Source organism: Triticum aestivum, chromosome 1B, assembly GCF_018294505.1.
Source record: "Triticum aestivum cultivar Chinese Spring chromosome 1B, IWGSC CS RefSeq v2.1, whole genome shotgun sequence".
Lineage (NCBI taxonomy): Eukaryota > Viridiplantae > Streptophyta > Magnoliopsida > Poales > Poaceae > Triticum > Triticum aestivum.
The window spans coordinates 576,561,709-576,585,420 of record NC_057795.1 but is presented as its reverse complement, the minus strand read 5'-3'; the positions used below and the strand labels follow the sequence as shown (position 1 = coordinate 576,585,420).

At 46.9% G+C, this 23,712-nt stretch overlaps 1 pseudogene; it reads right to left on the bottom strand.

Moving 5' to 3' along the window:
* LOC123080027 (cysteine-rich receptor-like protein kinase 10) overlaps positions 1 to 20,125 on the bottom strand; it is a 50,293-nt pseudogene extending 30,168 nt beyond the window's left edge.
* Positions 20,126 to 23,712: the final 3,587 nt, after the last annotated feature.

Below are 23,712 nucleotides of genomic sequence, written 5' to 3'. Positions count from 1 at the left end.
CGAACATGTAAATTTGACCCTTACATCTCGTATGGGTTTGTTAGTAAAATGAAAAAAATGGAAGTTATATTTTTAAGAAGAATGTAATGACGTTATGTTCACTAGACCAATCTAAATACCTTATAACGTATTGACTACTTCTAGTTTTTTGCAAGCTTTTACAACGTCATCTATTTGCAGACCGACATAATGATGAATAAGTTATTTTGCAACCATGGTATGGTATTTCTTTATCTTTTGCACATCATTCCATTTTACCTTGTATACAGGGCCAAAGCCCCCTTGTCTCAATTTATTTTCATCCGAGAAGTTACTTGTAGCATTCGATATTTGCGAGAAGTCGAAAAATTGAACTCCAAATCCTTTCTTTCTAACCCCCAAACTAATTCATCTTCGTTGACATTTATGTTAGGCTCGTCCTGCAAACCAGCCTTTTCTGAATATAGAAACAAGAATGCATGCTAGATTTTGATCAACGCAACCATTTGCAAGGAGTGTCTGATAGCAGTATAGCATCTCGAAAACTTACTTTTCTAGTGTGCTCTGATCAATACAAAGCAAACAATGAAGCATAATAAAGTTGCTAGTAGAGGGACGATGATGGCGTTGACCAAAATCTTCAAGTTACGATCTAGCATAAAAGATTTGACATGGGTACAAGTGGTTAGTTGAATAATTTGATGTTGCATACTGCCATGTATGTACACATCAAGTTTGTAATCCTTAATTTAGGAACGATTGCTATTGAAAGCACAAGTGCTCCCTGGGTGGTTTTGGTAATTAATGCCAACATATCTCTTGTTGGACTAACACTTTTACCTAGTATATTTTAGATAAGTTCAACAATGGAGTGGGATGGACTAAAGGATGTGGAACTCCTTCAAGATGCTAAGGACAAAGGATTGGCTCAAGCTTCAAGCACAAAACTCTACATTTTATATTTTAGTGATCCAAGATCACATTGAGTCTATAGGAAAAGCCAATACTATCAAGAGGGGATGAGGTGTTGCTTAATGGCTTGCTTGCTCAAAGTGCTTAGTGATATGCTCCAAAGCCCTCAACTACTTTCTCACATCCACATATGTCCTAAACCAAAAGTCTAACTCGACCCCACCGATTCTTTCTATCCAGCGCCACCGAATTCAGATGTCATAGCCACTGCCACAAACCCTAGGCAAATCGGTCTCACCGACAGGGATCTCGGTCTCACCGAGATGAGATTGTAATCTCTCTGTGTATGTACATTATCAAAATCAATCTTACCGAGTTTGAGCAATCGGTACTACCGAGATTACAATGCAAACTCTCTGGTTAGCTTATTACCAAAATCGGTCCCACCGAGTTTGAGTAATCGGTCCCACCGAGTTTGCCTGACCAACTCTCTGGTTAGCTTATTACCAAAATCGGTCTCACCGTGTTTGTGTAATTGGTCTCACCGATATTAAGTTATGCCCTAACCCTAACCATATCGGTCCCGCCGAGTTGCATGTCGGTCCCACCGAAAATCCTAACGGTCACTAGGTTTACTGAATCGGTCGGATCGAGTTTCTCAATTCAGTCCCACCGAAATTGGTAAATTGTGTGTAACTGTTAGATTTTATGTGCATGCTATATATACCCCTCCACCCACTCTTCATTCATGGAGAGAGCCATTAGAACAAACCTACACTTCCAACTTACCATTTCTGAGAGAGAACCACCTACTCATGTGTTGAGGCCAAGATATTCCATTCCTACCATAAGAATCTTGATCTCTAGCCTTCCCCAAGTTGCTTTCCACTCAAATCTTCTTTCCACCAAATGCAAATCCCGTGAGAGAGAGTTGAGTGTTGGGGAGACTATCATTTGAAGCACAAGAGCAAGGAGTTCATCATCAACACACCATTTGTTACTTCTTGGAGAGTGGTGTCTCCTAGATTGGCTAGGTGTCACTTGGGAGCCTCCGACAAGATTGTGGAGTTGAACCAAGGAGTTTGTAAGGGCAAGGAGATCGCCTACTTCGTGAAGATCTACCGCTAGTGAGGCAAGTCCTTCGTGGGCGACGGCCATGGTGGGATAGACAAGGTTGCTTCTTCGTGGACCCTTCATTGGTGGAGCCCTCCGTGGACTCGCGCAACCGTTACCTTTCGTGGGTTGAAGTCTCCATCAACGTGGATGTACGATAGCACCACCTATCGGAACCACGGCTCAAAAATCACCGTGTCTCCAAATTGCGTTTGAAATCTCCAATCCCTTCCCTTTACATTCTTGCAAGTTGCATGATTTACTTTCCGCTGCTCATATACTCTATGCATGCTTACTTGTTATGTATTGTGAGTGTTAAACTTGTGCCTAAACTCCACTTGAACTTAAAGAAGTTAAAAACTGCATCTTTTGATACTTAGTGTCTAATCACCCCCCTCTAGACACCTCTTCTCGATCCCTTTCAATTGTTATCAGAGCTTTGGTCTCCATTGCTTTGGTTTAAACACCATTGGAGGAAGATGGATGATTCTACTATTGGGAGTCTTAGGCATAGAGTGCCTATACTTGATGGAGAGTATTTTCATGAGTGGAAAAATGAGATGCTTGTGATTTTCAATTAATATCATTTGAACAAGTACATTGCTAGTACTTGTGCACCTCATGTTGATCCTATGCATCCTACCCTTGATGAGTCTATTGACATGATTAGGAACCTTAGGACTGTTAATATTATCACTAGAGGCTTGCCTAGAAACTTGATTAGAAACTTGCCTACTCTTGAGTGTGCCTACACTATATGGAAATTTCTTGAGGAACGCTTTCCAAATTATTCCTTGAAAAATCTATATGAAATTCTCCATAAGTCTATTGCCTTGAGTAAGATGAATTCTAGTGATCCTATGTTTGGTGATTGCCTATTTGAGCTTACAAACCTTATGCGTGCCAAAGGAAACGTTGGAATTATTAGTGATATCATTTCCGAACCTATAAAAATTCATAAGCAAGATCATTGTCAAACTCACTCTAACGAATCACCCTCTCTAGGATTTGATCCACCACATGACGATGTTGAACATGGATACTATGATGAGGATGAGGATAGTGACTTCGATCTTGATGATGTAATGAGACACTTTGTCCTTATGGCAAATCTTCGGGGATATATGGAAGGAGGAAAGGAATGGGTTCTTGATAGTGGATGTACCGATCACATGACCGGAGATAAATACATTTTCGTGAGCTTGCTGAAAATGATGGTCCTCGAAAGTATGTCACTTTCGGTGACAACTCAAAGGGTAAGGTGGTTGGCCTCGGTAAGGTGGCCATATCACATGACAACTCCATTCAAAATGTTATGCTCGTTGAATCTCTTGGCTACAACTTACTTTCAGTATCTAGACTTGCTGATTTCGGTTTCAATGTCCTATTCACTGAAGTAGATTGCCAAATGTTTCGTAGAGATAATCATAAAATGGTCTTTACTGGTATACGTAGAGGTGATCTTTACATTGTTGATTTCACTAAAAAGGCTCAACCTAGAACATGCTTTATTGCTAAATCTTCTAAAGGTTGGTTATGGCATAGATGATTAGGTAATGTTGGTATGCGAAACCTTGACAAGCTTATTAAAGGAAATCATATCCTTGGAGTTAAGGATGTCATATTTGATAAGGATAGACTTTGCAGTGCTTGTCAAGCAGGTAAATAGGTTGGAGGAAGGCATCCCGTGAAGAACATCATGACCACAAGGAGGCCACTTGAACTACTTCACATGGATCTTTTTGGTCCCAACGCTTACAAGAGTCTCGGTGGAAATTCTTTTGGTCTAGTTATAGTTGATGATTTTTCAAGATTTACGTGGGTGTTCTTTCTCGATGATAAATCGCAGGTCCAAAAGATCTTCAAAAACTTCGCTAAGAAGGCCCAAAATCAATTTGAAGTGAAGATCAAGAAGGTTCGCAGCGACAATGGAACGGAGTTCAAGAATGCAAATGAGGACACCTTTCTTGATGAAGAAGGGATTTCACACGAGTTCTCGGCCACTTACACACCTCAACAAAATGGAGTTGTTGAGAGGAAGAACCGGACGCTCATCGAAATGGCGAGAACGATGCTTGATGAGTACAAGACGCCAAAGCACTTTTGGGCGGAAGCGGTTGAGATGGCTTGTCATGCAACAAATCGGTTGTATCTTCACAAGCTACTCGACAAGACGGCATACGAGCTCCTCACCGGTAACAAACCCCAAGTTGGATACTTTTGAGTATTCGACCCAAAGTGCTACATTCTTGATAAGCATCTTCGTTCTAAATTAGCTCCTAAGTCTCAAGAAGGTTTCCTACTTGGTTATGGCTCAAACTCTCACACATACCGTGTCTTCAACAATTTCACTCGAAAGGTTGAAGAAACGGTAGATGTGAAGTTTGATGAATCTATAACGGCTCGCAAGTAGAGCAATTGCCAATTGATGTAGGAGACAAAGATCCTTCGGAAGCAATCCAAGACTTTTCTATTGGCAAGATTCGTCCAACGGAGGTGAAGGAGAGTACCTCGTCCGTCCAAGTGGAAGCTTCTACCTCACGACAAGGTGAACCAAGAGTTGATACGGAAGCATCCACAAGTGGGACACACCAAGATGAAGAAAACGAGAAAGTGCATCAAGATGAACGTCAACAACCTCCTTCTCCACCACGAGAAGAGAACAACAACGCCAACAATGAAGAAGGCCAAGAAGAAGAACAAGATGAAGAAGATGTTCAACCATGACCCAAGCAAAAGTTTTCATGAGTTCAAGCAAGAATTGCTAAAGACCATCCCATCGAGCAAATCTACAACAATATCCAAACCGGGAGAATCACTCTCTCTAAAACTCGCTTGTCTAACTTTTGTGAACACTATTCATTCATCTCTAGCATTGAACCTATGAAGGTTGAGGAAGCATTGGAAGATCCGGATTGCTATGCATGAAGAGCTACACAACTTTGAGAGAAACCAAGTGTGGACATTGGTTGAGAAGCCCGACAACAACCACAACATCATCAGTACCAAATGGGTGTTTTGCAACAAGCAATATGAAGATCGACAAGTAGTTCGCAACAAAGCCCGTCTCGTTGCCCAAGGCTACACACAAGTCGAAGGTATGGACTATGGTGATTCTTATGCTCCCGTTGCTAGACTTGAGTCTATTCGCATCTTACTTGCCTATGATAATCACCATGATATCACCTTATACCAAATGGACATTAAAAGTGCTTTTCTAAATGGTGAAATAGAGGAGGGAGTTTATGTTAAGCAACCTCCCGGCTTTGTCAATCCTAAGAAACCAAATCATGTTTACAAACTTCACAAAGACCTTTATGGTCTTAAACAAGCTCCTAGAGCGTGGTATAAATGCTTGACCAAGTTCCTTATTGAAAAAGGCTTTGAAATTGGAAAAATTGATTATCACTTTTTACTAAAAGGGTTAATGGAGAATTATTTGTATGCCAAATTTATGTTGATGATATTATATTTGGATCAACTAACCCTCATTTTAGTGAGAAGTTTGGAAAGCTAATGTCAGAGAAGTTTGAGATGTCAATGATGAGTGAACTCAAATTCTTTCTTGGTTTGCAAATCAAGCAAACTAAGGAGGGTAACTTTGTCTCTCAAACGAAGTACACCAAGGACTTATTCAAGAACTTCAATATGCAAGAATGCAAAGGTATGACTACACCCATGCCTAACAGTGGACATCTTGATTTGACCAAAGATGGTGAACCGGTCGATCAAAAGGTTTATCGGTCTATGATTGGTTCATTGTTATATCTATGTGCTTCACGTCCCGATATCATGCTAAGTGTGTGCATGTGTGCACGATATCAAGCTGCTCCTAAAGAATGTCATCTTAAGGCCGTGAAAAGGATAGTGAGATACTTAATCCATACACCAAATTTTGGCATTTGGTATCCTAAGAGGGCCTCATTCGATCTTGTTGGCTACTCCGACTCAGACTATGCCGGTGATAAGGTTGATAGAAAGTCCACTTCGGGTACTTGTCAATTTCTTGGTAGATCTCTTGTGTCTTGGTCTTCCAAGAAACAAAACTTGGTATCCTTATCCACCGCTGAGGCGGAATACATTGCCGCTGGTTCATGTTGTGCACAATTACTTTGGATGACCCAAACTCTTAAAGATTATGGGATATATGTGCAAAATGTTCCATTACTTTGTGACAACGAAAGTGCTATCAAGATTGCTCACAATACCGTGCAACACTCTTGAACTAAGCATATTGAAGTTTGTCATCATTTCATTCGAGATCATGTTGCTAAGGGTGACATTAATCTTAAGCATGTTCGCACCGAAAAACAATTAGCGGATATTTTCACTAAACCTGTTGATGAGAAAGTGTTTTGCAAGTTGAGAGGAGAACTGAACATCATTGATGCTTCAAACTTGGAGTAGAAACTCCATAGGATACATGCAAGACATGAGCTTATGACTAATCCTTGATATTTCTCTTACGATGATAATCCTATGTCTTGAGTCGAATTCCATGAGATTGTAACCTACTCATATCTTGAGCAATCTCTACACAATGGTGGATGAAGACAAGGAAGCACGGAACCATTCAAACATATCCTTTGACAAATTATATGTTGAGTTTCATGATTGTCATTTTGGACACACAAGTGCTCGCCCTTGCAAAAACTAACCCATGTAGGTAGATGAACTCAAATTCCAAGTGGTGCTCCCAAGTCTTGATGAGCTACATCAACCTTGAGCAACCCACACAAGTTCAACTACATGATCAACACCACCACCCAAGGTATGTCATTCCATCTTAGAGAAGCTTTACTCCAAGACATGAGTCAAAGCAACTCGACAAGATGTGAGTACATCAAGATGCTTAAACGATAAATGGTAACCCCATTTTGAGCTTAAACGATGAGTATGACCTATGATCAAGTGATCTCACTTGACTCCTAACTCAATATACTCTAACATAGGTGACCTTGTCGCCGACCATCTCTAGATGAAGTTTACTTGTGTTCGTTTCTGTGCTCTTGCATTTGTCTCGTGCATGTTTGTTTCCCCTTTCAAAAAAAACATCATCTAGATTTCTTTTCTTTTTGTTCTACATTCCCTGCATCCAATTCATTGCATATCATTCAGTTAATTCCTTGCAAATCCTTGTGATATCTTACTTGTCTAGTGAGCTGAGGTGACAAGTGTTTTCTCTGTGATGAACTCGGTCTGGCCGATTTGTTATTTTCGGTCCAACCGAATCCTTTCGGTGCAACCGAATAATACCACTCGGTGCCACCGATTTCAATAGAGGAAAAACATTTTGCCACTTGTTCCTGCTTTACTTTTGATCCAGCTCCACTCAATGAATCTTGTCCTCTACAAGCATCACATTTTTATCAGTTCTTTGTGCTGTGACTCGAGGATCAAACCCATTCACGACGAATTCCATAAGGCCCTTCTTGGAAATTGATGTCAAAGGGGGAGAGAGAGATCACATCAAAGCTTATCACTACCAAAGGGAAAAGAGAGAGTATCACTTCCATAGGGGGAGAGAGAGATCTCCAGGGGGAGAAGAATACTCAAGAAGAGAGTAATTCTCAAGGATCCCAAATGCTTGGTGTTCAAGAGAAGAGATGCCACATGTCTTCTTGAGGGGAAAAGACACGTTCATATGTGCTCATTTGCATTATCTCTGATTTTCTGTTCCCTATCTTCTCCCAGTATCCCATGCTAGATTCAGGGGGAGCAAGAAATCTAAGGGAAAGAAATCATTTAAATTCATTGCACATCTTTACCTTTGGGGACATGTCTGTTGGAAATATGCCCTAGAGGCAATAATAAAATGGTTATTATTATATTTCCTTGTTCATGATAATTGTCTATTGTTCATGCTATAATTGTGTTATCCGGAAATCGTAATGCATGTGTGAATACATAGACCACAACATGTCCCTAGTGAGCCTCTAGTTGACTAGCTCGTTGATCAACAGATACTTATGGTTTCCTGACTATGGACATTGGATGTCATTGATAACGGGATCACATCATTAGGAGAATGATGTGATGGACAAGACCCAATCCTAAGCATAGCACAAGATCGTGTAGTTCGTTTGCTAGAGCTTTTCCAATGTCAAGTATCATTTCCTTAGACCATGAGATCGTGTAACTCTCGGATGCCGTAGGAGTGCTTTGGGGTACCAAACGTCACAACGTAACTGGGTGACTATAAAGGTGTACTACAGGTATCCCCGAAAGTATCTGTTGGGTTGACACGGATCGAGACTAGGATTTGTCACTCCGTATGATGGAGAGGTATCTCTGGGCCCACTCGGTAATGCATCATCATAATAAGCTCAATGTGACCAAGTGTTTGGTCATGGGATCATGCATTACGGTATGAGTAAAGTGACTTGCCGATAACGAGATTGAACGAGGTATTGGGATACCGACGATCGAATCTCGGGCAAGTAATGTACCGATTGACAAAGGGACTTGTATACGGGATTACCTGAATCCTCGACATCGTGGTTCATTCGCTGAGATCATCGTGTAACATGTGGGAGCCAACATGGGTATCTTGATCCCGTTGTTGGTTATTGGCCGGAGAGCTGTCTCGGTCATGTCTACATGATTCCCGAACCCGTAGGGTCTACACACTTAAGGTTCGGTGATGCTAGGGTTGTAGAGATATTAGTATGCGGTAACCCGAAAGTTGTTCGGATTCCCGAATGAGATCCAGGATGTCACGAGGCGTTCCGGAATGGTCCGGAGGTGAAGAATTGTATATAGGAAGTCCAGTTTCGGCCACCGGGAAAGTTTCGGGGGTCACTGGTATTGTACCGGGACCACCGGAAAGGTCCCGGGGGTCCACCGGGTGGGGCCACCTATCCCGAAGGGCCCCGTGGGATGAAGAGGGAAGGGAACCAGCCCCTGGTGGGCTGGTGCTCCCCCCTTGGGCCTCCCCCTGCGCCTAGGGTTGGAAACCCTAGGGGTGGGGTCGCCACACTTGGCTTGGGGGGCAAGTCCCCCCCTTGGCCGCCGCCCCCCCTTGAGATGGGATTTCTAGGGGGCCGGCGCCCCCCAGGGCCCCTATATAAAGAGGGGGGGGGAGGGAGGGCAGCCGCACCCTAGTCCCTGGCGCCTCCCTCTTCCCCCGTAACACCTCTCCCTCTCGCTGAGCTTGGCGAAGCCCTGCCGAGATCGCTGCTACTTCCACCACCACGCCATCGTGCTGCTGGATCTCCATCAACCTCCTCTTCCCCCTTGCTGGATCAAGAAGGAGGAGGTGTCTTCCCCAACCGTACGTGTGTTGAACGCGGAGGTGCAGTCCGTTCGGCACTAGGATCGTCGGTGATTTGGATCACGACGAGTACGACTCCCTAAACCCTGTTCTCTTGAACGCTTCTGCTCGCGATCTACAAGGGTATGTAGATGCACTCCTCTCTCTCGTTGCTAGATGACTCCATAGATTGATCTTGGTGAAGCGTAGAATTTTTTTATTTTCTGCAATGTTCCCCAACAGTGGCATCATGAGCTAGGTCTATGCGTAGTTTTTATGCACGAGTAGAACACAATCTTGTTGTGGGCATAGATGTTGTCAATTTTCTTGCCACTACTAGTCTTATCTTGTTTCGGCGTCATCGTGGGATGAAGCGGCCCGGACCGACCATACACGTATGCTTACGTGAGACAGGTTCCACCGACTGACATGCACTAGTTGCGTAAGGTGGCTAGCGGGTGTCTGTCCCTCCCACTTTAGTCGGATCGGATTCGATGAAAAGGGTCCTTATGAAGGGTAAATGGAAATTGGCATATCACGTTGTGGTTTTGACGTAGGTAAGAAGCATTCTTGCTAGAACCCTATTGCAGCCACGTAAAAACATGCAACAACAATTAGAGGACGTCTAACTTGTTTTTGCAGCATATGCCTTGTGATGTGATATGGCCAAAAAGGTTGTGATGAATGATATATATGTTATGTATGAGATTGATCATGTTCTTCTAATAGGAATCACGACTTGCATGTCGATGAGTATGACAATCGGCAGGAGCCATAGGAGTTGTCTTAATTATTGTATGACCTGCGTGTCAATGAATAAACGCCATGTAATTACTTTACTTTATTGCTAAACCGTTAGCCATAGTAGTAGAAGTAATAGTTGGCGAACAACTTCATGGAGACACGATGATGGAGATCATGGTGTCATGCCGGTGACGAAGATGATCATGGCGCCCCGAAGATGGAGATTAAAGGAGCAATATGATATTGGCCATATCATGTCACTATTTGATTGCATGTGATGTTTATCATGTTTTTGCATCTTATTTGCTTAGAACGACGGTAGTAAATAAGATGATCCCTCATAATAATTTTAAGAAAGTGTTCCCCCTAACTGTGCGCTGTTGTGAAAGTCCATTGTTTCGAAGCACCACGTGATGATCGGGTGTGATAGATTCAAACGTCCACATACAACGGGTGTAAGACAGATTTACACATGCAAAACACTTAGGTAGACTGGACAAGCCTAGCATGTACAGACATGGCGTCAGGAGACAAGAGACCGAAAAGGTCGAACATGAGTCGTATAGAAGATACGATCAACATGGAGATGTTCACCGATGATGACTAGTCCGTCTCACGTGATGATCGGACACGGTCTAGTTGAGTAGGATCATGTATCACTTAGATGACTAGAGGGATGTCTAATCTGAGTGGGAGTTCATTAAATAATTTGATTAGATGAACTTAATTATCAGGAACTTAGTCTAAAAACCTTTGCAAAAATTTCTTGTAGATCAAATGGCCCACGCTCATGTCAACCTCAACTTCAACGCGTTCTTAGAGAAAACCAAGCTGAAAGATGATGGCAGCAACTATATGGACTGGGTCCGGAACCTGAGGATCATCCTCATAGCTGCCAAGAAAGCATATGTCCTAGAAGCACCGCTAGGTGAAGCACCCATCCCAGAGAACAAAGACGTTATGAACGCTTGGCAGTCGCGTGCTGATGATTACTCCCTCGTTTAGTGCGGCATGCTTTACATCTTAGAACCGGGGCTCCAAAAGCGTTTTGAGCAACACGGAGCATATGAGATGTTCGAAGAGCTGAAAATGGTTTTCCAAGCTCATGCCCAGGTCGAGAGATATGAAGTCTCCGACAAGTTCTGCAGTTGTAAGATGGAGGAAAATAGTTCTGTCAGTGAGCACATACTCAAAATGTCTGGGTTGCACAACCGCTTGTCCCAGCTGGACATTAACCTCCCGGACGAGGTGTTCATTGACATAATCCTTCAGTCACTCCCACCTAGCTACAAGAGCTTTGTGATGAACTACAATATGCGGGGGATGGTGAAAACTATTCCTGAAGTATTTTCAATGCTGAAATCAGCGGAGGTGGAAATCAAAAAGGAACATCAAGTGTTGATGGTCAATAAAACCACTAGTTTCAAGAAAGGCAAGGGTCAGAAGAAATTCAAGAAGGACGGCAAGGGAGTTGCCGCGCCCGGTAAGCCAGTTGCCAGGAAGAAGCCAAAGAAGGGACCCAAACCTGAGACTGAGTGCTTTTATTGCAAGGGAAGCGGACACTAGAAGTGGAACTGCCCCAAATACTAAGCGGACAAGAAGGCCGGCAACACTAAAGGTATATGTGATATACATGTAATTGATGTGTACCTTACCAGTACTCGTAGTAGCTCGTGGGTATTTGATACCGGTGCAGTTGCTCATATTTGTAACTCAAAACACGAGCTGCGGAATAAGCAGAGACTGGCGAAGGACAAGATGACGATGCGCGCCGGGAATGGTTCCAAGGTCGATGTGATCGCCGTCGGCACGCTACCTCTACATTTACCTACGGGATTAGTTTCAAACCTCAATAATTGTTATTTAGTGCCAGCTTTGAGCATGAACATTGTATCTGGATCACATTTAATATGAGATGGCTACTCATTTAAATCCAAGAATAATGGTTGTTCTATTTATACGAGAGATATGTTTTATGGTCATGCCCCGCTGGTCAATGGTTTATTCTTAATGAATCTGAATGTGATGTTACACATATTCATAGTGTGAATACCAAAATATGTAAGATTGATAATGATAGTCCCACATATCTGTGGCACTACCGCCTTGGTCACATTGGTGTCAAACGCATGAAGAAGCTCCATACAGATGGACTTTTGGAGTCTCTTGATTTCGAATCATTTGACACGTGCGAACCATGCCTCATGGGCAAAATGACCAAGAATCCGTTCTCCGGAACAATGGAGCGAGCAACCAACTTATTGGAAATTATACATACTGATGTGTGCGGTCCAATGAGCATTGAGGCTCGCGGTGGCTATCGTTATGTTCTCACACTCACTGATGACTTAAGTAGATATGGGTATGTCTACTTGATGAAACACAAGTCTTAGACCTTTGAAAAGTTCAAGGAATTTCAGAATGAGGTAGAGAATCAACGTGACCGAAAATAAAGTTCTTACGATTAGATCGTGGAGAGAATATTTAAGTCACGAATTTGGTACGGACTTAAGGAAATGTGGAATCGTTTCACAACTCACGCCGCCTGGAACACCTCAGCGTAACGGTGTGTCCGAACATCGTAATCGTACTCTATTGGATATGGTGCGATCTATGATGTCTCTTACCGATTTGCCGCTATCATTCTGGGGATATGTGAGACGTCTCCAATGTATCATTCCGGGGGATGCTGAGGTTGCCCCGGCAAGGGTCCTTGCCGGGGGAACCTGCTACGCCTATATGATGTTTGTAGCCTTGGTCCTTGTTGTTTCTTCGTTTGTCCTTGTGGCTTCGGCTTCTCTCCGGCTTCCCTTTCCTGCCGTGTCTGTGCGTGACCGTGGCGAGAGGATCTGACAGTCCGTGCACAAGTAAAGGTGTCAAAAGCATAGCCCTTACTTTTGTACACCGACAGGAGCCCCCGGGCCTAGGCCACACATAGACGCAGCACGTTGTTGGGCCACGCCCAGAATGGTGCGCGGGCAGTTGGGGCGGATTTTTACCGTGGCCACTGTTCCGTCTGCTGCACTTCCCCCCATGACCTGCGTCGCATGCGCGTCGTCAGGAAGCGTGCATGACGTGGGAGGCATGCGTGGGATGGCAACCGCACGCATGTGTCACATCGCAGTTAATGGAAAAGGAGGCGGCCCGCGCTTTCCCCATAAGAAGGAATAACCGCGGGCGCGCTGCTCACTTTTCCCCTTCCCTGCGCCTTCCTCAATCTTGAAAACCATCGCCCCTCTTTCTTCCTCCTCGAGCCCCTGCTCTCGCTCATCGTCGACGCGCTCCTGCCATCCCCCGCCTTCTGCGTCCGTAATGGCGCCCAAATCCACCAAAGGAAAGGGGGTAGCCAGAGATGCCGGCACGGCGGAGCCGTCGGGGAGTGAGCTGGTGGCGCGACGGGCGCAGTTCGCCCTCTTTCCCTCGATGGTCGACGTGCCCATGCTCTGGGAGTACTAAAAGATTCTGTGGGGCGTGAAGACGTGGGGAGAAACGACGGGGCATCCGGCCACACGCGTCGTCCCTACCAGCGCCGGGCCTAGCCCAAATCAGTACCCTTTCTTTGTTGACTGCTTCTCTTGCGGGCTTTGTCCCCCTTTCTCCGATTTCTTCAAGGACATCATGCACACCTTCGGCTTTCGCTTTCTGGATTTTACCCGAAATGTCATGGCATGCATGGCCCTTTTCGCACACCTCTGCGAGGGCTTCGTCGGGGTCCATCCCAATATGGCGCTCTTCCGCCACTACTTCTCCCCTCGGATCCAAAAGGGAGGTGCCATCACCGGCAGCGTCACTTGGATCCCGAGGGCCAAGGGAGCGTACCCGAACGGCGCCATGAAGGATAGGTGGGAAGAGTGGCAGGGCCGGTGGTGCTTCATCGAAGAGGAGAACCCGCCGGCGTTCTGTGAAGTCCGTCGGGTGGCGCCGGTCCGTGGAAAGGACTGGGGCGATGTCGACGTTGACGACGAGAAGCTCACGGTCACCACCACCAGAATCCTACGATTTACCCAGGTCGGGCTCACCCTTGAGATGATCGGCGCGGACTTCATCCACCGCTGGATCGCTCCTCTTCACGACAAGGGGAGGCCGGCCTGGCTTTTTGTCAATGCTGCTGATATCATGAGGCTTTGCCCCGGCCTCGACCATAATCTGACGGTGCTGAGGCACGCCCACCTCTGCCAGCGGATCTTCCAGCTCGAGGTGAATGAATAAGGCAAGGTTGAGCGGTCCGGCAAGGTGGCAAGGGCTGCCGCGAAGGCCGGCAAGGTGGACAAGGATCCTGTCTTCAAGCTGCCGGCGGGAGTGGTCCCGCTCAGCAACAACTCTCGCCGGTCGGAGATCATCGCCATGATGCCACTCTTCAACGCGCATGGCCTTGACCTGAGCTGGGTTGAGCCTGACGGGCTCAATGTGTAGGATTTATTCGACACCTTGCTCCTTGCACGAGTTGTACATTGCCGCCAAGCCGCGGCTTGTCCAGGATACTTCTCAGGAGGAGTTCGACTACATCGCCGCCAAGTTGCGGGAGGCAAGGCTCACCAGGATTCGGAAAAGCTTGCCATGGAGGCCGACAGCGCTGGCGGGACAGTGGACAGCACCATGGCGGAAGCGGAGGAGGAGGACCTTGCCCGCTGGGGAAGCTAGCGCCGCCAGTGCCGCCCCCCCTTGTTGAGGGCGTTGTCGAGGGGGCCTCGGTGGAGGACGAAGGGGAGGAGATCGCGGCCCCCGATCCTCCAGCCGCTGGGAGGGGGCGGATTTCGCGGCGGGCTACCTCCGGCGAGCCGGTTGGCCCTGGCCGGGCCGCGCAGCTGCAGCTGGCTCAGGGGACGTCGGCGCGCCAGGCGAGGGCCGCGGTGACGAAGAAGGCGGCTGAGGCCAAAGCAGTGGGGAGGAGGGCATCTGCTTCCTCGTCGTCCAGGCGTGCCCGGACGCCACCGCCCTTTCCGCCGCCGGTAAATGTTGGGGCGGGGATTGCCTTCGACTTCGGGCCCGTCAGCCCGGAGAGATACTCTGGGTCGCCCATCCTGGGGAGAAAGAGGAAAGCAACAGAGGAGGAGGAGGAGGAAGGAAATGACGAGTAAGCTTGTGCTTTCCTCCCTCATTCCTTGCACTCCCCCGACAGTGTTGCTTACTTGCTTTCACCTTGCAGGGATGTGGAGACGCTGGCCCAGAGGATGAAGAGGGCCAGGACTTCATCGAGTGGCCAGCCCCTGGCAGTCACCTCCAGCACGCCATTGGTGGTGTCGAGCAGCCCGGACAGCAGCCCCCGGCCCAGCCCCCAGCGTGAGTCCATCACCCGCCCTCCATCAGCGTGCGTTATGCGCGATGCTTCAGTGCTAACCATGCCATGGATGTAGGAGGGGAGAAGCACCAAGAGGAGCCACAAAGAGCTTCTCCTATCGTGCCACCACCGTCAACCACACCGCCCCGAGGGGCGTCCCCGGCAAGGACACCAAGCCCTGAGGCCATGCACGCAGAGGAGGGGGTGGAGAACGCAGGTGCTGGTGGTTTTGCTTCGGCGCCGGACCTTGGGGGAGAAAGGGCTTCCACCTCTCGGCCTGGCACGGGTAGGCTACTCGCCCTTTCCTTCTGTTTGCATTCTTCTTTTCCTCTTGTCCTCACCGGCTTACGATCTTGGATCCACTCCGTCTCTTTCTTGGTGTCCAGGCCCCTCCTCAGAGGACGTCGACACTACCATCAAGGACATCGTCGTGGAGGCCGCAGCGGAGGCGGAGAAGATTGCTGCCGAGGAGAGCGCCAGGGGTGCCGCCGAGGACGCTGCCAAGGGGCCCACTGATCGGCCCGGCAAGGGGCATGCCGAGGAGACCGACAAGGGGCCCGCCGAAGGGACCAGCAAGGCCACTGCCGAGGAGGCGGCGGTCGACGACCAGCCCTCCTCCTCCGCTACTTCTGGCTCCGGCAAGTATTTGAAGGTGAGCGAGGACTTCTTCGTCCACCTTCCAGGCGCGTCAAGCTCCAGGGCCCCCATCAAGGAGGAGTTGCTCGACGGCGAGGTGCTTGCCGCTGCCGGGCTTGATGTCGTCGACGAGCCGAGCGTCGACAGCGATGGCTCCCAGGAGGAGCGGCTGCTCCGGGCCATGGGTGCCATCTTCCGGAAACTCTAGGCTCTCCACTGTGCTCGCCTGGACAAGGCCAAGTCCAAGATGGCAGTGGTGGAGGAAGTGGAGGCAGACTTCGAGGGGCGCGTCGCCGAGGCGCAAGATTGGTGACGCCAGGCTTAGGACGAGCTAAAGGCCGCTCGGACTGAACTGGCCAGGCGCGACTTGGAGCTCACCATGAGGATGGCCTACATCGGGATGGCCCAGGAGACGGCGAAGAGGCTGACCGATGAAGCCACAGCCGTCCGGTCCTAGCACAAGGCCGCCCTGAAGACCCAGGAGGAGGACCTTGCCGCGCGCGAGGAGAAGCTTGCCGCCACGCTCCGCGGCAAGGATGAAGAAGTGGACCGGCTCGTCGCGCAGCGGACCCATGAGCTAGAGAAGAGGCATCAGGAAGCACTCAATGCCCAAGCTCAGGTCTACGCCGGCAAGGTGAAGGAGCTAGAGGAGCTGGCATTGAAGCTGTCCTAGGAGAAGGACACGCTCAACAGCGCCCTGATAGTGGTGCAGGGCGAGATCATTGGCAAGTCTGGAGAGCTCTCCGAAAACAACGCCTCTGTCAAAGATCTCAAGCTGAAGCTGGGAGAGCTCGAGGAGACGCTGTCGGGGGCCTTGACCTGGGAGGGACTCCTGACAACGGAGCTGGAGACACTGAGGAACGAGACCGCCAACCTCAAGGATCACAAGGCGGATGAGAAACACTGGCTCGAGCGCCTTGCCGCCGTCGCAAACTCGGCAGCCGACCAGCTGGCCATCATGGGGATGTCGGGCATGGAGTACGCCTCGGAAGTGAACTTGAACCCCAACACTAGCCTGACCATATACTTTGAGAGGGTCGTTGGCGCCTTGAAGCGGCTCCACTCCAACCGGGCGGCCTCCCTTGCCGAAGAGTCTCGGATTCTTTGCCAGGTGGCCATCACCAGGGTGCTTGTCAAGATAGCACATTTGCATTCTGACCTCGACTTCAAAGCGGTGCTGAAGAGCTTGCTAGAGGATGCTGACATCGCAGCGCTCAATGAGTGTATCCAGCCCATCCTCAGCCGCATCGACAAAATCAAGAGGTTGGAGGGCCAGCGCCGAGACTAAGCACCCCGTTTCTTATTGCCGCTGCAGGTTCATGACCAAGACAATGCTATCTTTAGTTAGAACCGCGGCGGCAATTTATGTAATATAACTCCGCAGTACTCCTGAAATTATGCATGTTATTTTCCTGTTTGATTTTCCTTTGTATGCATGCCCCACGTCGACTAGGTAGGCTTGCTGGCGCGTAAACCCAGGGTGGCATCTTGAGGACGGATCTTCAGTAGTCTGCCGGGTGTGCTTGCTGCCAGGCAAAGCACCTTCCCGCCCCCAGCGCAGTCACTCGATCTGTCGAGCTTAACTCGAGTCAGAACCGAGAGCGTAACTGGTGGCGAAAGGCTACACTGCCGCTCTCGACGCGGCCGCTCGAACGATTGAGCGGACTCGAAACAGAACAAGGGCATTGCCAATCGCAGGAGGGCCCCTCCGCGAACAGGTTTTCCATACATAGGCAGAACCGTCGAGGATAATATCCTTATATTTAAGGATAAAAGCTTAAAGTTCAGCATGACCTAGCTCTATTGTCATCGCCTCGGCATCCTTCGCGCCAACAGGCAGGGCCGCCCTCTTGGCTGCTCTCTTCGCAGGAGCCGTGGCGATGATGAACTGCTAGGCCTACCACTAGACCAGATTCTCACAATAACGAGCCCCCTACCTGGCGCGCCAAAGATGTCAGTGGGAAACGACACCTATGGGATCACTAGAATCCCTTCTATGGTTGTGAGGTGCGGGGATCGTGAGGAGAGCAGGACTAGCAGAAGACATAGAGGGATTTACCCAGGTTCGGGCCGCAAAGATGCGTAAAACCCTACAATCCTGCTTTGGTGGTTGTATTAGTGTTCTTGAGCTCTCGAACTAGCTCTGGGTGCTGCGGTGTTCAAAAGAGCCGAATCCCTCTATGTATGCCATGGACCTCCTTTTATAGGCGAAAGGGGCTGCCACAGAGGCACACAGGAGGTGGAAAGTGCTACAGCGTTGCGAGGTTATCGCTAGCATTACAGGACAAGACGCATTTAATGCGAGGCTTAGGTGTCCCTTCGCTTTATATGGGATGGGGGCGAGGCCTGTCCCGTCCGTCGCTGCCCCCCTCGCTTCGACACGCACCTTGGCCAGCGACCCATGTGGTGCCACGTAGGCTGGCAGGCAGCTGGGGTGGTGCGGTGGTGGAGCCTCCATGAAGGATTGCATGCTGCCACGCAGGTGCCTGCCCAGCTATTTGGGTTGGCAGCTACGTGCGAACGGCGGTGGGAACTTGGCTGGTGCGGGCCTGGCAGTGGCCTTGCCGGGTGGCCCGACAAGGATCTTGCCGAGGATCCTGTGGGTTTCTTCGGTGAGGATGGTTGCCTTCCTATCCTCTCTTGATCTTGAGCATTCTATGTCTTCACAAAGATCTGCATGCCACCATGGAGGTGCCTCCCGAGCCTCGTTCCAACGCATTTGTTTAGCGGTGGTGAGCTCAAGGGTGGCTCGCTCGGTTGTCGTGGGCGAGCTGCCCCGGCAAGGGCCTTGCCGGCGCTGCTGAGGTTTCCCCGACAAGGGTCCTTGCCGGGGGAACCTGCTACGCCTATCTGATCTTTGTGGCCTTGGTCCTTGTTGTTGCCTCGTTTGTCCTTGTGGCTTCGGCTTCTCTCCGGCTTCCCTTTCCTGCCGTGTCTGTGTGTGACCGTGGCGGGAGGCTCTGACTGTCCGTGCACAAGTAAAGGGGTCAAAAGCAGAGCCCCTACTTTTGTACACCGACACATACATATAAAATTATGACATGCCTTCAGTTAGGAAGTGGCTCATCTAAAAGAAAAGTCAAGAAATTATAGCCCAGGATGGCATTCCTAGAGAGATGTAAGTAGTACCAAAAATAAAGAAGTCCAAACTCTTATTTGGAAAATATTCGTATATCACCATTTTCTCCCGCCGTTGAGAGCAACTTCCCAAGAGCCTAACCAAATTTGTATGCTGGAGCTTGGCTATGAGTTGGACTTCATTTTTGAACTCTGTGAAACCTTGTCCGGAATTTGAAGCAAGTCTCTTAATAGCTATCTCCCTCCCATCTAGAAACTGGCCCTGAAGGTCAAAAAATGGTTAATCATGTCCCTTTTCAGTTTTTTTAGAGCTGGATGTATCTCGTAACCCAAGGCTAGCCATGCATAAACATAATCAACATTACTTGAATAAAATGTAAACTTATGTACGACGTAATTATAAGATAGAACTCCCTATAAATAATATCATTTTGGACATGTGTCGAACATGTAAATTTGACCCTTACATCTCGTATGGGTTTGTTAGTAAAATGAAAAAAATGGAAGTTATATTTTTAAGAAGAATGTAATGACGTTATGTTCACTAGACCAATCTAAATACCTTATAATGTATTGACTACTTCTAGTTTTTTGCAAGCTTTTACAATGTCATCTATTTGCAGACCGACATAATGATGAATAAGTTATTTTGCAACCATGGTATGGTATTTCTTTATCTTTTGCACATCATTCCATTTTACCTTGTATACAGGGCCAAAGCCCCCTTGTCTCAATTTATTTTCATCCGAGAAGTTACTTGTAGCATTCGATATTTGCTAGAAGTCGAAAAAAATGAACTCCGAATCCTTTCCTTCTAACCCCCAAACTAATTCATCTTCGTTGACATTTATGTTAGGCTCGTCCTGCAAACCAGCCTTTTCTGAATATAGAAACAAGAATGCATGTTAGATTTTGATCAACGCAACCAATTGCAAGGAGTGTCTAATAGCAGTATAGCATCTCGAAAACTTACCTTTCTAGAGTGCTCTGATCAATACAAAGCAAACAATGAAGCAGAATAAAGTTGCTAGTAGAGGGACGATGATGGCGTTGACCAAAATCTTCAAGTTACGATCTAGCATAAAAGATTTGACATGGGTACAAGTGGTTAGTTGAACAATTTGATGTTGCATACTGCCATGTATGTACACATCAAGTTTGTAATCCTTAATTTAGGAACGATTGCTATTGAAAGCACAAGTGCTCCCTGGGTGGTTTTGGTAATTAATGTCAACATATCTCTTGTTGGACTAACACTTTTACCTAGTATATTTTAGATAAGTTCAACAATGGAGTGGCATGGACTAAAGGATGTGGAACTCCTTCAAGATGCTAAGGACAAAGGATTGGCTCAAGCTTCAAGCACAAGACTCGACATTTTATATTTTAGTGATCCAAGATCACATTGAGTCTATAGGAAAAGTAACCAGAGAGTTGGTCTTACCGAGTTTGAGCAATCGGTACTACCGAGATTACAATGCAAACTCTCTGGTTAGCTTATTACCAAAATTGCTCCCACCGAGTTTGAGTAATCGGTCCCACCGAGTTTGCCTTACCAACTCTCTGGTTAGCTTATTACAAAAATCGGTCTCACCGAGTTTGTGTAATTGGTCTCACCGAGATTAAGTTATGCCCTAACCCTAACCATATCGGTCCCACCGAGTTGCATGTCGGTCCCACCGAAAATCCTAACGGTCACTAGGTTTACTGAATCGGTCGGACCGAGTTTCTCAATTCAGTCCCATCGAGATTGGTAAATTGTGTGTAACTGTTAGCTTTTATGTGGATGCTATATATACCCCTCCACCCACTCTTCATTCGTGGAGAGAGCCATCAGAACAAACCTACACTTCCAACTTACCATTTCTGAGAGAGAACCACCTACTCATGTGTTGAGGCCAAGATATTCCATTCCTACCATAAGAATCTTGATCTCTAGCCTTCCCCAAGTTGCTTTCCACTCAAATCTTCTTTCCACCAAATCTAAATCCTGTGAGAGAGAGTTGAGTGTTGGGGAGACTATCATTTGAAGCACAAGAGCAAGGAGTTCATCATCAACACACCATTTGTTACTTCTTGGAGAGTGGTGTCTCCTAGATTGGCTAGGTGTCACTTGGGAGCCTCCGACAAGATTGTGGAGTTGAACCAAGGAGTTTGTAAGGGCAAGGAGATCGCCTACTTCGTGAAGATATACCGCTAGTGAGGCAAGTCCTTCGTGGGCGACGGCCATGGTGGGATAGACAAGGTTGCTTCTTCGTGGACCCTTCATGGGTGGAGCCCTCCGTGGACTCGCGCAACCGTTACCTTTCGTGGGTTGAAGTCTCCATCAACGTGGATGTACGATAGCACCACCTATCGGAACCACGGCTCAAAAATCACCGTGTCTCCAATTTGCGTTTGAAATCTCCAATCCCTTCCCTTTACATTCTTGCAAGTTGGATGATTTACTTTCCGCTGCTAATATACTCTATGCATGCTTACTTGTTATGTATTGTGAGTGTTAAACTTGTGCCTAAACTCCTCTTAAACTTAAAGAAGTTAAAAACTGCAATTTTTGATACTTAGTGTCTAATCACCCCCCCTCTAGACACGTCTTATCGATCCCTTTCAATTGTTATCAGAGCTTTGTTCTCCATTGCTTTGGTTTAAACACCATTGGAGGAAGATGGATGAGTCTACTATTGGGAGTCTTAGACATAGAGTGCCTATACTTGATGGAGAGTATTTTCATGAGTGGAAAAATGAGATGATTGTGATTTTTAATTAATATCATTTGAACAAGTACATTGCTAGTACTTGTGCACCTCATGTTGATCCTATGCATCCTACCCTTGATGAGTCTATTGACATGATTAGGAACCTTAGGACTGTTAATATTATCACTAGAGGCTTGCCTAGAAAATTGATTAGAAACTTGCCTACTCTTGAGTGTGCCTACACTATATGGAAATTTCTTGAGGAACGCTTTCCAAATTACTCCTTGAAAAATCTATATGAAATTCTCCATAAGTCTATTGCCTTGAGTAAGATGAATTATAGTGATCCTATGTTTGGTGATTGTCTATTTGAGCTTACAAACCTTATGCATGCCAAAGTAAACGTTGGAATTATTAGTGATATCATTTCCGAAGCTATAAAAATTCATAAGCAAGATCATTGTCAAACTCACTCTAACGAATCACCCTCTCTAGGGTTTGATCCACCACATGACGATGTTGAACATGGATACTATGATGAGGATGATGATAGTGACTTCGCTCTTGATGATGCAATGAGAAACTTTGGTCTTATGGCAAATCTTCGGGGATATATGGCAGGCGGAAAGGAATGGGTTCTTGATAGTGGATGTACCGATCACATGACCGGAGATAAAGACATGTTTCGTGAGCTTGCTGAAAATGATGGTCCTTGAAAGTATGTCACTTTCGGTGACAACTCAAAGGGTAAGGTGGTTGGCCTCGGTAAGGTGGCCATATCACATGACAAATCCATTCAAAATGTTATGCTCGTTGAATCTGTTGGCTACAACTTACTTTCAGTATCTAGACTTGCTGATTTCGGTTTCAATGTCCTATTCACTGAAGTAGATTGCCAAGAGTTTCGTAGAGATAATCATAAAATGGTCTTTACTGGTATACGCAGAGGTGATCTTTACATTATTGATTGCACTAAAAAGGCTCAACCTAGAACGTGCTTTATTGCTAGATCTTATAAAGGTTGGTTATGGCATAGACGATTAGGTCATGTTGGTATGCGAAACCTTGACAAGCTTATTGAAGGAAATCATATCCTTGGAGTTAAGGATGTCATATTTGATAAGGATAGACTTTGTAGTGCTTGTCAAGCAGGTAAACAGGTTGGGGGAAGGCATCCCGTGAAGAACATCATGACCACAAGGAGGCCACTCGAACTACTTCACATGGATCTTTTTGGTCCCAACGCTTACAAGAGTCTCGGTGGAAATTCTTTTGGTCTAGTTATAGTTGATGATTTTTCAAGATTTACGTGGGTGTTCCTTCTCGATGATAAATCGCAGGTCCAAAAGATCTTCAAAAACTTCGCTAAGAAGGCCCAAAATCAATTTGAAGTGAAGATCAAGAAGGTTCACAGCGACAATGGAACGGAGTTCAAGAATGCAAATGTGGACACCTTTCTTGACGAAGAAGGGATTTCACACGGGTTCTCGGCCACTTACACACCTCAACAAAATGGAGTTATTGAGAGGAAGAACCGGACGCTCATCGAAATGGCGAGAACGATGCTTGATGAGTACAAGACACCAAAGCACTTTTGGGCGGAAGCGGTTGAGACGGCTTGTCATGCAACAAATCGCTTATATCTTCACAAGCTACTCGACAAGACGGCACACGAGCTCCTCACCGGTAACAAACCCCAAGTTGGATACTTTCGAGTATTCGGCTAAAAGTGCTACATTCTTGATAAGCATCATCGTTCTAAATTTCCTCCTAAGTCTCACGAAGGTTTCCTACTTGGTTATGGCTCAAACTCTCACACACACAGTGTCTACAACAATTTCACCCGAAAGGTTGAAGAAACGGTAGATGTGAAGTTTGATGAATCTATAACGGCTCGCAAGTAGAGCAATTGCCAATTGATGTAGGAGATAAAGATCATTCGGAAGCAATCCAAGACTTGTCTATTGGAAAGATTCATCCAACGGAGGTGAAGGAGAGTACCTCGTCCGTCCAAGTGGAAGCTT